The sequence below is a fragment of the Perissodus microlepis genome, chromosome 20 (genome assembly GCF_051167445.1).
Source record: "Perissodus microlepis isolate ML-2025 ecotype Zambia chromosome 20, ASM5116744v1, whole genome shotgun sequence".
NCBI lineage: Eukaryota > Metazoa > Chordata > Actinopteri > Cichliformes > Cichlidae > Perissodus > Perissodus microlepis.
In genome coordinates, this window is record NC_140480.1 from 7253269 (window position 1) to 7264176 (window position 10908).

General features: G+C 39.0%; 1 long non-coding RNA gene and 5 other non-coding genes across 6 annotated transcripts; all 6 read right to left on the bottom strand.

Moving 5' to 3' along the window:
• Positions 1-2764: 2764 nt before the first annotated feature.
• On the bottom strand, positions 2765-2878 carry LOC146363992 (U5 spliceosomal RNA). The gene has a single exon (XR_014799110.1). It is a non-coding gene; the product is annotated as a U5 spliceosomal RNA (small nuclear RNA).
• Positions 2879-3461: 583 nt separating this feature from the next.
• On the bottom strand, positions 3462-4839 carry LOC146363993 (uncharacterized). The gene is made up of 2 exons (XR_014798972.1): positions 4371-4839; positions 3462-4225 (listed from the first exon to the last, which is right to left on the bottom strand). It is a non-coding gene; the product is annotated as an uncharacterized LOC146363993 (long non-coding RNA).
• Positions 4840-5402: 563 nt separating this feature from the next.
• On the bottom strand, positions 5403-5516 carry LOC146363994 (U5 spliceosomal RNA). Its single transcript, XR_014799112.1, has one exon. It is a non-coding gene; the product is annotated as a U5 spliceosomal RNA (small nuclear RNA).
• Positions 5517-6055: 539 nt separating this feature from the next.
• LOC146363995 (U5 spliceosomal RNA) lies at positions 6056-6169 on the bottom strand. Its single transcript, XR_014799127.1, has one exon. It is a non-coding gene; the product is annotated as a U5 spliceosomal RNA (small nuclear RNA).
• A 2617-nt stretch (positions 6170-8786) lies between these two features.
• LOC146363996 (U5 spliceosomal RNA) lies at positions 8787-8898 on the bottom strand. The gene has a single exon (XR_014799113.1). It is a non-coding gene; the product is annotated as a U5 spliceosomal RNA (small nuclear RNA).
• Positions 8899-9453: 555 nt separating this feature from the next.
• LOC146363997 (U5 spliceosomal RNA) lies at positions 9454-9566 on the bottom strand. Its single transcript, XR_014799109.1, has one exon. It is a non-coding gene; the product is annotated as a U5 spliceosomal RNA (small nuclear RNA).
• Positions 9567-10908: the final 1342 nt, after the last annotated feature.

Consider the following 10908-nt stretch of genomic DNA (forward strand, 5'->3'; position numbering starts at 1 on the left):
GCTGTCGCAAGACTTCTATAGGAGTGTGAACTCTTTGAGGAACCTTCATACTGAGCAATGCACTGATAGGCTTGTGTATACCATATCCACCCCCTGACAATCCAAGACAGGTAGGAGTCAGCTGAGAATTTTCTCTTCCAATTATTAGTGTGCAACTCACAAAACTGCCTTCGGTGCTCCCAGGGTCCGCTTTCCTTTTCGTTTACACTCTGGTGCAGTTCTCTTGAGACTTTGTTCCTGAAGTGAATGCATGTGTGGAGCATGTAGTGAGGTGTGAGTTTGCATAATCATTTGTTCTCAACAAATGGATATGGAAAAGGTCTATGCAAAGCATCATCAGAGATGCCGATATAGTGCCAGAAAAGTGATTTCTGTAACTGGCAAAAATTGACTGACTGTATTTAAACTGTTGTGACTTGTTGGTGTATAATTTCTCAAACATATGTCAAACATATGGCTCATGAATGATATCATGTGATATATGATATAGCAAACAACACTATTGTCACAAGGTAGAAACTGCAAGTTTGTGGCAACGTGACTTTTACATATCCTTTATTTACCCAGCTAAAAAGTCTCTTTGACATTAAAAATGTCTGTTTTTAGGAGAGATCCAGCCAATACGGCAGCAGAAATCGCAAGAAATATAACATACTAGGTCTATAAAGATATTTTATAACCTAGATACAATAATGATATTTGCGCAACAGGTAATTTCCTTACTTTATAGTTGATACCTTCGTAAATCCCCGCTTGAGTACAGCCTATCTACCAATGTAAGCAGCTATAGGAGACGTAAAAACAAACACCGGAAGTCACGTTTTGCACAACACTGTGAATCCCTCACCTCTGCTCACAGTCCTCTTATAAACCCTGCATCAACATTAGTTCTAGTAAAATCTTTCCAGATGGCGCTCTCATTATTCCGCTGCCCCGCGTGCTGTGTGTGAAATCAGCACAACTGTCACAGTCATTAAAAACTTCAGCTTTTACAGTATCAGTAGCAACCATGACTGTCCTCGGCTGAGGGATTCAAACTTCTCAACAGCAGGAATAAAGGTCCGCGTGTAGACGCTCGCGCTCTTTTACGTCGCGCACTGTTTACATTTAATCTACAAACAGATTTAAATAAATGTACTCTCGTTAACTTGTGCTTATAAGGGAGCAGCCATTTAGTTCCGTTTGCCGTCCCCTTTCTTCGGATTTTATTGGTTGTTGGAAACCCGCTTCTATGCGCACTGCTGCCGACCAGCGGACGGAGAGAGAAAGAAGCGGATAGTTTGTTTTTTCTCTTCCGAACTCTTTCATGGCATGCATTTTTAATTTCTCGTTGCTATTTGCGCTGATTGGGACCCGATGAATGGAAAAACAAAGAATTATCTTTCACCTGATGTAGTTTCTGAGAAAAATGATATCCACATATGAGGACATTCGTTTTAAATTTTGATAGAACACTAAGTCACAAAAGTGAAAAACTCTTTATTTGGTGTCTGAACACAGCGGCATTTTTCCTGAGTACAAAAACAAAATGAGAAACAACAACTGTGCCCCTTTCAGCAATATGGCTTATTTGAAGCGCCGCTAACAGTTGCAGGAAGACGTATGTCTGTTACAAAGGTGAAACAAGGAACAGTAAAAGACTTCTGAACGTGGAACACGAAACATTTCATTCCAAAACTGCTACTTAAAACTTTTCCCCCCGTGGGAACATGTTTACACCTATGTGTGTAAAATTTAGTATTGTGGTCTAGACAACCCAAAATGTGATGTCCACAGGTTAAATTTTTTTAAAGCTCTAACATCCACTGTGAGGCGATAGTTAGAAAATATCATAAGCAGATACTAGCAAAGCTGTGCAGTGATTGCATTGTGCCACATCATTCTTTTACTTCGTGTGTGTTCATATTGGGAGTGGAGAGAGTGGACAGTTTCCGGTACCTAGGTGTACACATAACTCAGGACCTGTCATGGTCCTGTCACATTAACACCCTGTTTAAGAAATCTCACGAACCTCTCTACTTCCTCAGAAGGCTTGGAGACTTCCATCTGCCACTGAGGGTGCTTAAGAACTTCCATCGAGAGCATCCTGATGGGAAACATTTGCACCTGGTTTAGAAACAGCACCAAGCAGGACAGACGAGATCTGCAAAGAGTGGTGCGCTCGACCGATCAGATCTTACTGACCTGCTGTCCATCTACACCAAGCGGTGCTAGAACAAAACCAGGAAGATTATGATGGACCTCTCCCATCCCAACAATGGACTTTTCTCACTGTTGAGGTCTGGGAAGCGCTTCTGCTCCCTTAAGGCCAAACCAGAGAGAATGAAGAGGAGCTTCTTCCCCCAGGCTATTTGGGCCCTGAACCAGGTGTAGGACTGGACTCTCACACTGATTATAATTTCTCTCCTAAATCTTTAATTGCACATTCTTTTTTACTGTTAATTTTGTGTCATTGTTCTATTATGTGTTTTATCCTATTGCACAGTGTCCTTGGGTGTATTGACAGGCGCTTTATAAATAAAATTTATTATTTCTAATCATTACATTTTATCATAATCTGTAAATCTTTAAACTCTACCGTCGTTTAATAATCGGGCATTGCACAGTAATAAGCATTTCACCACATGTCGTAATGTTAGGTTGTGTGCGCGACAAATAAATGAACTTGGTGCGTTCATCGCATATTGGTAACACCGAAGACACGCTTTGAGTTTTAAGAACATAACGCTAAAGGAACACATTACTATTTTTAACATATAGAACAAGCCCCACAAACGTAGGGCATCAAAAAATTGAGTAAAACTCTTACTGTTCCTCTCCACGGAAATCTTTAGTAAAAGGCGAAAGATTTATACGATCTGAAGAGAAACAAGAGCGCTGACGAGGCTACGGCTAAGTGAATGACCCCATTTGTCCCACTGGTATAATCACTTACGGTTTACTCAAACAAACTTCTGAGTTTATCTTTCATGCGCAAAGATAAACCTTTACTATAAATATCCGTAATAAATGCACCAAAAAGTTATTGCGGGCGAGAGATAAATGTGAAATACTTATTCTAAAGCTGCTTTGCGCGCGTGGCATTGTGGGAATATGGAGACCCCGCCCCCTGCGTTTTGTTAAGCGTCTCAACGATGACCAAATGTCTTGTTTTTCCTTTAAAACATGAGGTGACTCTTGAATAAAAGAATCAATAGTCTCTGAATGGTGTGACATTGATTTATATGTTTATCTGAGTCTATTATGAAACTGCTGCTGAGTTTCAATAAAGTACAGTTTTATAAATAGAGAAGAGCTGCCGTTGACACAACTTCCTGTATCACAGGGGCGTTTCTGGGGGTGACCAACTGATTTATTTATTTGTACTTGTATGTTTTGTCAGTGACCTTAGGACTATTGTGATGCTGAAGGCAGATTAAAGCCCAACTTAGGGATTCTTTAAGTGATTCCGCAACTCACTGTTACTGTAACACATGACACTTTATTAAAGTGGATGAAACAGGAATACATGAAAACAGCACTGCAGTGTAGCAATGGGAATTGCATTTACCTGTATGTTCCACCCGGAGTCTTGAGAGTGTAACACCGGAAGGTGAGAAGTAGAGACCCATGACTGATTATTAAGAGTTTAATAAAAGTTTACCTCGGAGGAGGGAAAGTTCAACCGAGCATCTTGTGGAGTTTATAGAGAGAACAAGATGAAACATGCAGGACAGTCAATCAGTGAACTTGATTATGAACGCAATGCAAGGGGCTTTACCAAATCAACTGTGTACAGTCAAAAGTGCCTGTCAGATATGCTGTAATCATACACGTTACCATCAACAATATCATTGTGAATGTTAAATGAATGTCACTTAAAGAAAGTTTACAACGAGCAACATATACTGACAATAGCCATACACGGGTAAATGTGTTGTAAATGGAAATGCAGTAAACCTGCCTAGTATGACATACTACACTTACTATACACTTACTACTTCATATATCTCACATCGTTTGCAACGAGCCGCCGAAAGCACCACCGGGCACTGCTGACGTGAAGGTGCGTGGATACCCTCTGCTCGAAGAAGCTTTTGTGCGTGAGTGAAGGCAGTGACTCGGCTGAGCAGCTCCTGAGGAGGTTTGGTGAAGACCATACTTCTCACCCGGCCTGCTGACGAGGTGCAGGGGCATCTGGATTTATAACACGATATTCTAGTGTCGCCATCATCAGTTGTAGCCACTGAAAAGAAGAGAAATTGGCGTAATACATTAGATGTTGGTTAGCGCGCAGCTAACATTTACCATAAAGTAAAAGGGTTAAATGAGCAATTCAGCCTCGTGTAATTTCAGTTAAATCCAGGAGCGTCTTAGAGTCAATAATTTACCGTAAAAATAAAAGAAATGCCAGTTTCCAGAAAAACAGCGGAGTTGCCGGCTGCTCCGCTGTCCCGCTACGTGTTGTTATTTTGGTGACGCAACTTCCGTCGACAGAAGCTTGGTAGTCTACAGTGGGATTCAGCGCTTCTATTGGGCCAGGGTCTGTGCCTATGTTCACCGTAGACCCCGGGCCAATGAAAAGACGTAACCGTCTACAGTCATTGTAGACTTTGCGCTACCGTAAACACGGAACGAGCAAGGCTTTGTGTCGGCTCTGACAGACGCACTTGCAAAACTGTGCAGTGTGTGTGTGCACATCATTGCTTTACTTAGTGTTTATCCTAGTGGTCATAGGGGTGCATTACAGCTGACACAGTGACTACTTAACCTTATAACTATGGCTCTCTCCTTTAACATTGTAAGAGAACCGCACTAATGCAAGGCATCGTCAAATTAATTCAGACTGTTATTGTTATTGTTGTTGTTGTTAAAATTTTAGTAATACGCAAAAGATCTATGCAATCTGAAGTTAAATAAAACTGCCAACAAAACCACGCTTAAGAGAATGACGCCATTTAGCGCAATGGTATGATCACTTAGTTTACTCAAAAAAATCTGAGTTTATCTTTGATACGCAAAGATAAACATTTACTACAAATATCCATAATACATGCACTACAAAGTTATTGGAGGTGACAAATAAATGTGAAACACTTAAAGCTGTTTCATGGCAAGTGCATGGTATTGTGGGAATATGGAGACCCCGCCCCCTGTGTCTTTTAAACGCTTCTTCATTTTAAAACATGATGGGACTCTTGAATAAAATAATCAACGGTCTCAGAATGGTGTAATATTGAGTTCTATGTTTGTCTGACTCTATCGTGAAACTGCTACCGAGTTTCAAGTTTTATAAATAGAGAAGAGCTGCCGTTGTTGTAACTTCCCGTATCACGTGGGCGTTTCTGGGGAAGATTTTCATCCAACTGATGTAAAAAACCAAACCTCGCTTAAGTCGCATTTAATTTTTTACATGGAAAACAAGCCCCACAAACGCAGGACATCAAAAAATTGATTGAAACTCTTGTTGTTCCTCTCCACGGAAATCTTTAGTAAAAGGCGAAAGATTTATACGATCTGAAGAGAAACAAGAGTGCTGGCGACTTCACGGCTAAGAGAATGACCCCATTTCTCCCACTGGTATAATCACTTACGGTTTACGCAAAAAAAGAAAAAAAAAGTTGACTTTATCGTTGATACGCGAAGATAAACTTTTACTACAAAGTGCACCAGCACAAGCACCACAAAGGTGTTGTGGAAGACAAGATACATGTGAACTACTTACACTAACTGCTTTGCGCGCATGGCATTGTGGGAATATGGAGACCCCGCCTCCTGCGTTTTGTTAGACGCCTCAACGGTGAACATTTATCTGGGGTTTCCTTTAAAACATGACGTGACTCTTGAATAAAAGAATCAGCAGTCTCTGAATGGTGTAACACGAATTTCCACGTTTATCTTAGTCCATCATGAAACTGCTGCCGAGTTTCAATAAAGTCCATATCGGAGGATTGGTACATAAATAAGGTGGGCATAAAGAGGCACACGAGAGAAGGCCTGACGGACACGTAGCTCACATTGGATATAATACAACAAGTTTCAAACATTACATTTATTTCTTTTAACATGGAAAACAAGCCCCACAAAAGCAGGGCATCAAAAAATTGAGTAAAACTCTTGTTGTTCCTCTCCACGGAAATCTTTAGTAAAAGGCGAAAGATTTATACGATCTGAAGAGAAACAAGAGTGCTGGCGAGTACATGGCTAAGAGAATGACCCCATTTCTCCCACTGGTATGATCACTTACGGTTTACGCAAAAAACCAACCCAAAAACCCGACATTTTATTTGATGAAAAAAGGTAAAGTTTTACTACAAACATCACTAACATATGCACCACAAAGCTGTTGTGCGTGACAGATAAATGTGAACTACTTATTCTAAAACTGCTATGCGCGCATGGCATTGTGGGAAACTTGGGAGACTTGTTAAATAGGGCAGAGCTGTCTCTCACTGGTGCAAAATGAATGGAGCTCTATGGAGCTGTAGCCCAGATAAGTAGGCAGCTTTTTAAAATAAAATAAAATAAAATAAAACATGACGTGATTCTTGAATAAAAGCGTGAATCAACAGTCTCTGAATAGTGTAAAGTAGATTTCTATATTTATTTGGGTCCGACAAATAACTAATGAGGAATTTAAAAAATATAAGGATTTTCATTTAAAATTACATATTTATCCAATATTCCAGTCCCTGTTGTATTTATCATTTTCTTATGGATGCAAATGTCTAACACTCAGCAAGTAGAGCTGGAGGGAATCAATCCATTTCTTGAGAATTTTAAAACCAATGCTGGAATCGGTGTCCGATCAATGCATGCATGCATGAGAGAACAGATGCTTTATGGCCAGCCCACTGAATTGTGTTCAATTTTAATTTTATTGGAAATGAAACTAAATATAGGCTACCTCAGAAATTAAATATGAAAAGTGTCTGGACATAATAACCTTTTTGTGTTGATGGTTGAGTCAATTGTATATATAAAATACATTTTGAGGGGCATACTATAGATACCAACACTGTTATAGTATCAGACTGATACTAGCACGATTGGGCCGATAGTGTAGACCAGGGTTGGCTGTCACATTGCTTGTTTTTGTGGATTTCACACATGTTTGCAGTGGTCAATTTGTGGAAAACAGACAAAACTTTGGAGGAAGGAAGTATTTTGTTATTTTGATGGGTGAAAAAAAATTTTCATGCTGTTTTTGTATCGAAAGACAAGACACAATTTTAGTCCTTTAAAATATAGACACTTATTAAAAAGCTGATATTAATCGCTTTGCTATTAATCCACCTCTCACTATCTGGTTAAAGCCCTGTGGTAATGTTTAACAAGAGGTCAGTCTGGGATGGTTGTCTTACTAGTTTTTGGATTGGTTGACACACGTGACTAACAAGCCTCTGAGCATGACAAATGATTTTGCGGGTAGGCATTTAAAAGCAGTGATATTTTTGTTTCTTTATTCTCTGAATGGTTTGTTTTGAGTCATTCATCAATAGCCAGCTCAAGAAAGTATGGTTTTGTTGTGTTGTCTGCCCAAACTAAGCTCACAAAGCTTGTATCTCTGGCATTTCAGGGGCATACATAACTGACTTGTGTGACTCTGAGGTATAGGACTGCTAGCTAAAGACTCGCAACCTCAAAATGGAAATCTCAGTAAGTTTCCTCACCTGGATGATCGAGCATGGATCAACCTTAAAAAGTACAACAGTTCAGAGTCAGGTTGATATTGATGTCGTGGATTTTTAGACTGATCTGTTTGCACTGGCTTGCTGGCTATTGCTCAAGTTAGAAAATCTTGCACAAAACACTGCTTGTCTTCTCAAAGATGCCGGAAACCTCTCTCTATTTTTAATGATGTCAGTGATACATCTCATCAACACTGAGACATGAATGTGGAATCGCTTCTCAGTAGAATTTGTAACTGCATTTTAAAGCACTGTAAATTCCTAATTTCACTGCTCGTACATCGAATAATTCACTGATTTATAGTCATAGTTTAATTTAAGTAACATTAGGTGGAGTCCATTTCTAAACTTTCTGATGTCTCTATCTGAAAAAATGAAATACAAAGTTACGCATAATTTCTCTTCAATCTCTACTGAAACCCAACTGATAATTATAGGGACCACCAACATGGCCTGTCACAAAGTGTCAGTGTGTTGTCAATAGTTAATTATTTTTGTAACAATTAACTGCAAAAATAGAAGGTATAGGTATTTTGAGCTATACCTTCAACTTCAATTTAATGAAGGAGTGGTTATTGAAAGATGTTTCAGTGATCATTAGTTCACACAAAGAGTGAAAAGTGTGACAACCAAGCCCGATCTAGCATACTTCACTGCACTAGATACTGCTGTTTGTTTCAGTGTTATATATCAGAGATGTCAAACTCGTTTTAGATTGTGGGCCACATACAGCCCACTTAAGATCAAAAAAGTGCATAAAAAGTTTGGGTGATCGATGAATGTCAAAACTTTAACTCAAAACTTTTACATGTTCATTGCACAGATTGTTCTGTAGTTGTAAAATATAATAAGTACTTGCTTAATTTACTTAATATTTGAAAAATATCAACTTTCCTGTCCTTTAATTGTTTATCTGCTAATTAATCACTTTGATGTGGTATGAAAGGCAATGAGGTTTGGAAGTCTTAATAAGTCGGAAAAGCTGCGAAATGCATTAAAATACAGTCAGAAGTATATAATGTATGCACCTATTCTCAGAAGTCACAACAGTGCGCTAGCCAAGAATTCTCGGTCTGTGGCGCAACTAATTATTTGTTTGTTTTAAAATAGATCGCAAGCCCCACAAAACCAGGGCATCAAAAATTTGAGTAAAACTCTTGTTGTTCCTCTCCACGGAAAGCTTTAGTAAAAGGCGAAAGATTTATACGATCTGAAGAAAAACGAGTGCTGGCGAGTTCACGCCTAAGAGAATGACCCCATTTGTCCCACTGGTATGATCACCTACAAAAAACCCAACCCAAAAACCCGACATTTTATTTAATAAAAAGTTGACTTTATCATTGATACGCGAAGATAAACTTTTACTACAAAGTGCACCAGCACAAGCACCACAAAGGTGTTGTGGAAGACAAGATACATGTGAACTACTTACACTAACTGCTTTGCGCGCATGGCATTGTGGGAATATGGAGACCCCGCCTCCTGCGTTTTGTTAGACGCCTCAACGGTGAACATTTATCTGGGGTTTCCTTTAAAACATGACGTGACTCTTGAATAAAAGAATCAGCAGTCTCTGAATGGTGTAACACGAATTTCCACGTTTATCTTAGTCCATCATGAAACTGCTGCCGAGTTTCAATAAAGTCCATATCGGAGGATTGGTACATAAATAAGGTGGGCATAAAAAGGCAGTCGAGAGAAGGCCTGACGGACACGTAGCTCACATTGGATATAATGCAACAAGTTTCAAACATTACATTTATTTCTTTTAACATGGAAAACAAGCCCCACAAACGTAGGGCATCAAAAAATTGAGTAAAACTCTTGTTGTTCCTCTCCACGGAAATCTTTAGTAAAAGGCGAAAGATTTATACGATCTGAAGAGAAACAAGAGCGCTGGCGAGTACATGGCTAAGAGAATGACCCCATTTCTCCCACTGGTATGATCACTTACGGTTTACGCAAAAAAAACCAACCCAAAAACCCGACATTTTATTTGATGAAAAAGGGTAAAGTTTTACTACAAACATCACTAACATATGCACCACAAAGCTGTTGTGGGTGACAGATAAATGTGAACTACTTATTCTAAAACTGCTATGCGCGCGTGGCATTGTGGGAAAAATGGACAAACATTTTGTTACAGGGCCAGCAATAATAGCAATCTCTGAATTGTCCACTAGATGGCGGTATGATATCTCATTTTGACGGCATCCAAATTTTTAAGACATCTATGTTATCATCTACATGATCCTAACGGTAACCCGAACCTATAACCTATTTATTTATTTGTTTATCTAAAGTTGACCCTTCCAAGTCTTGACAATCAGCGCACACAGAAACATCACTGTAACAGACAGCATCAGAAATGTTTTTTTCCAACATTTTTCCCCAAACCTTTTGCTTGTCTCTAAGGAGCAATGATGACTTCGATCTCACGTGGTCAGTGAGAGAAGGAATTATACTTAAAACAAAACAGCTACTTTAATCCTCGACACTTCAAAAATAATACATATACATATTTTCTAGCAGCCATATACTGTATATATTTTTTTAAAAGATAAAAACATAGCCTATGTCACAAACTGTTTTGTGACATCCGGTTTTGAAGCCCTGAGTTCAACTCTTTGGCTTCCATCTTGGGTTTTTAAAACTGGACGTGATGATCGACAGAGATATAAAACTGACTGCATGCTCATTTTACATGCAGGTGGGACCATCATATGTCAAATCATCCTGCGCTGAACAACACTGGAGAACAGTGACTGTCACCATGAGCTCTCCGGCAAAGTTTTCATTCTGATCGATCCTAAATCAAATGTGAAATCGGGACATTTTCTCAAACAATACAATCAAACTTCTTTTGCAACCAGTGAATTCGCCCCCTGCTGGCCGTTATAAAGAAGGTAGATCAGGGTCATTTTGCATAGTGGGCCACATACAGTCCACTTTGAGCTAAAGTGAGCTAAACTGCATGATCAATGTGTAAAATTACAGTTAGAAAAATTGTTAATTTACTTTAAAGTTTAAAAATAACAGACTATGCTATAATTAGGATGATAAATCGCCGAGCATAGTTATTAATAGTATAGCTGAAAAACTTTCTGATCATTCATTTAATCATTTATCTGTTAATTATTGCTTTGATGTAGAATGGAAGGTAGTGGGGGTGGGTAGTCTTTATCAATAGAAAAAGCTGTACAAATGAATGAAATTGTAGTTAAAGTTTAAAAATGTA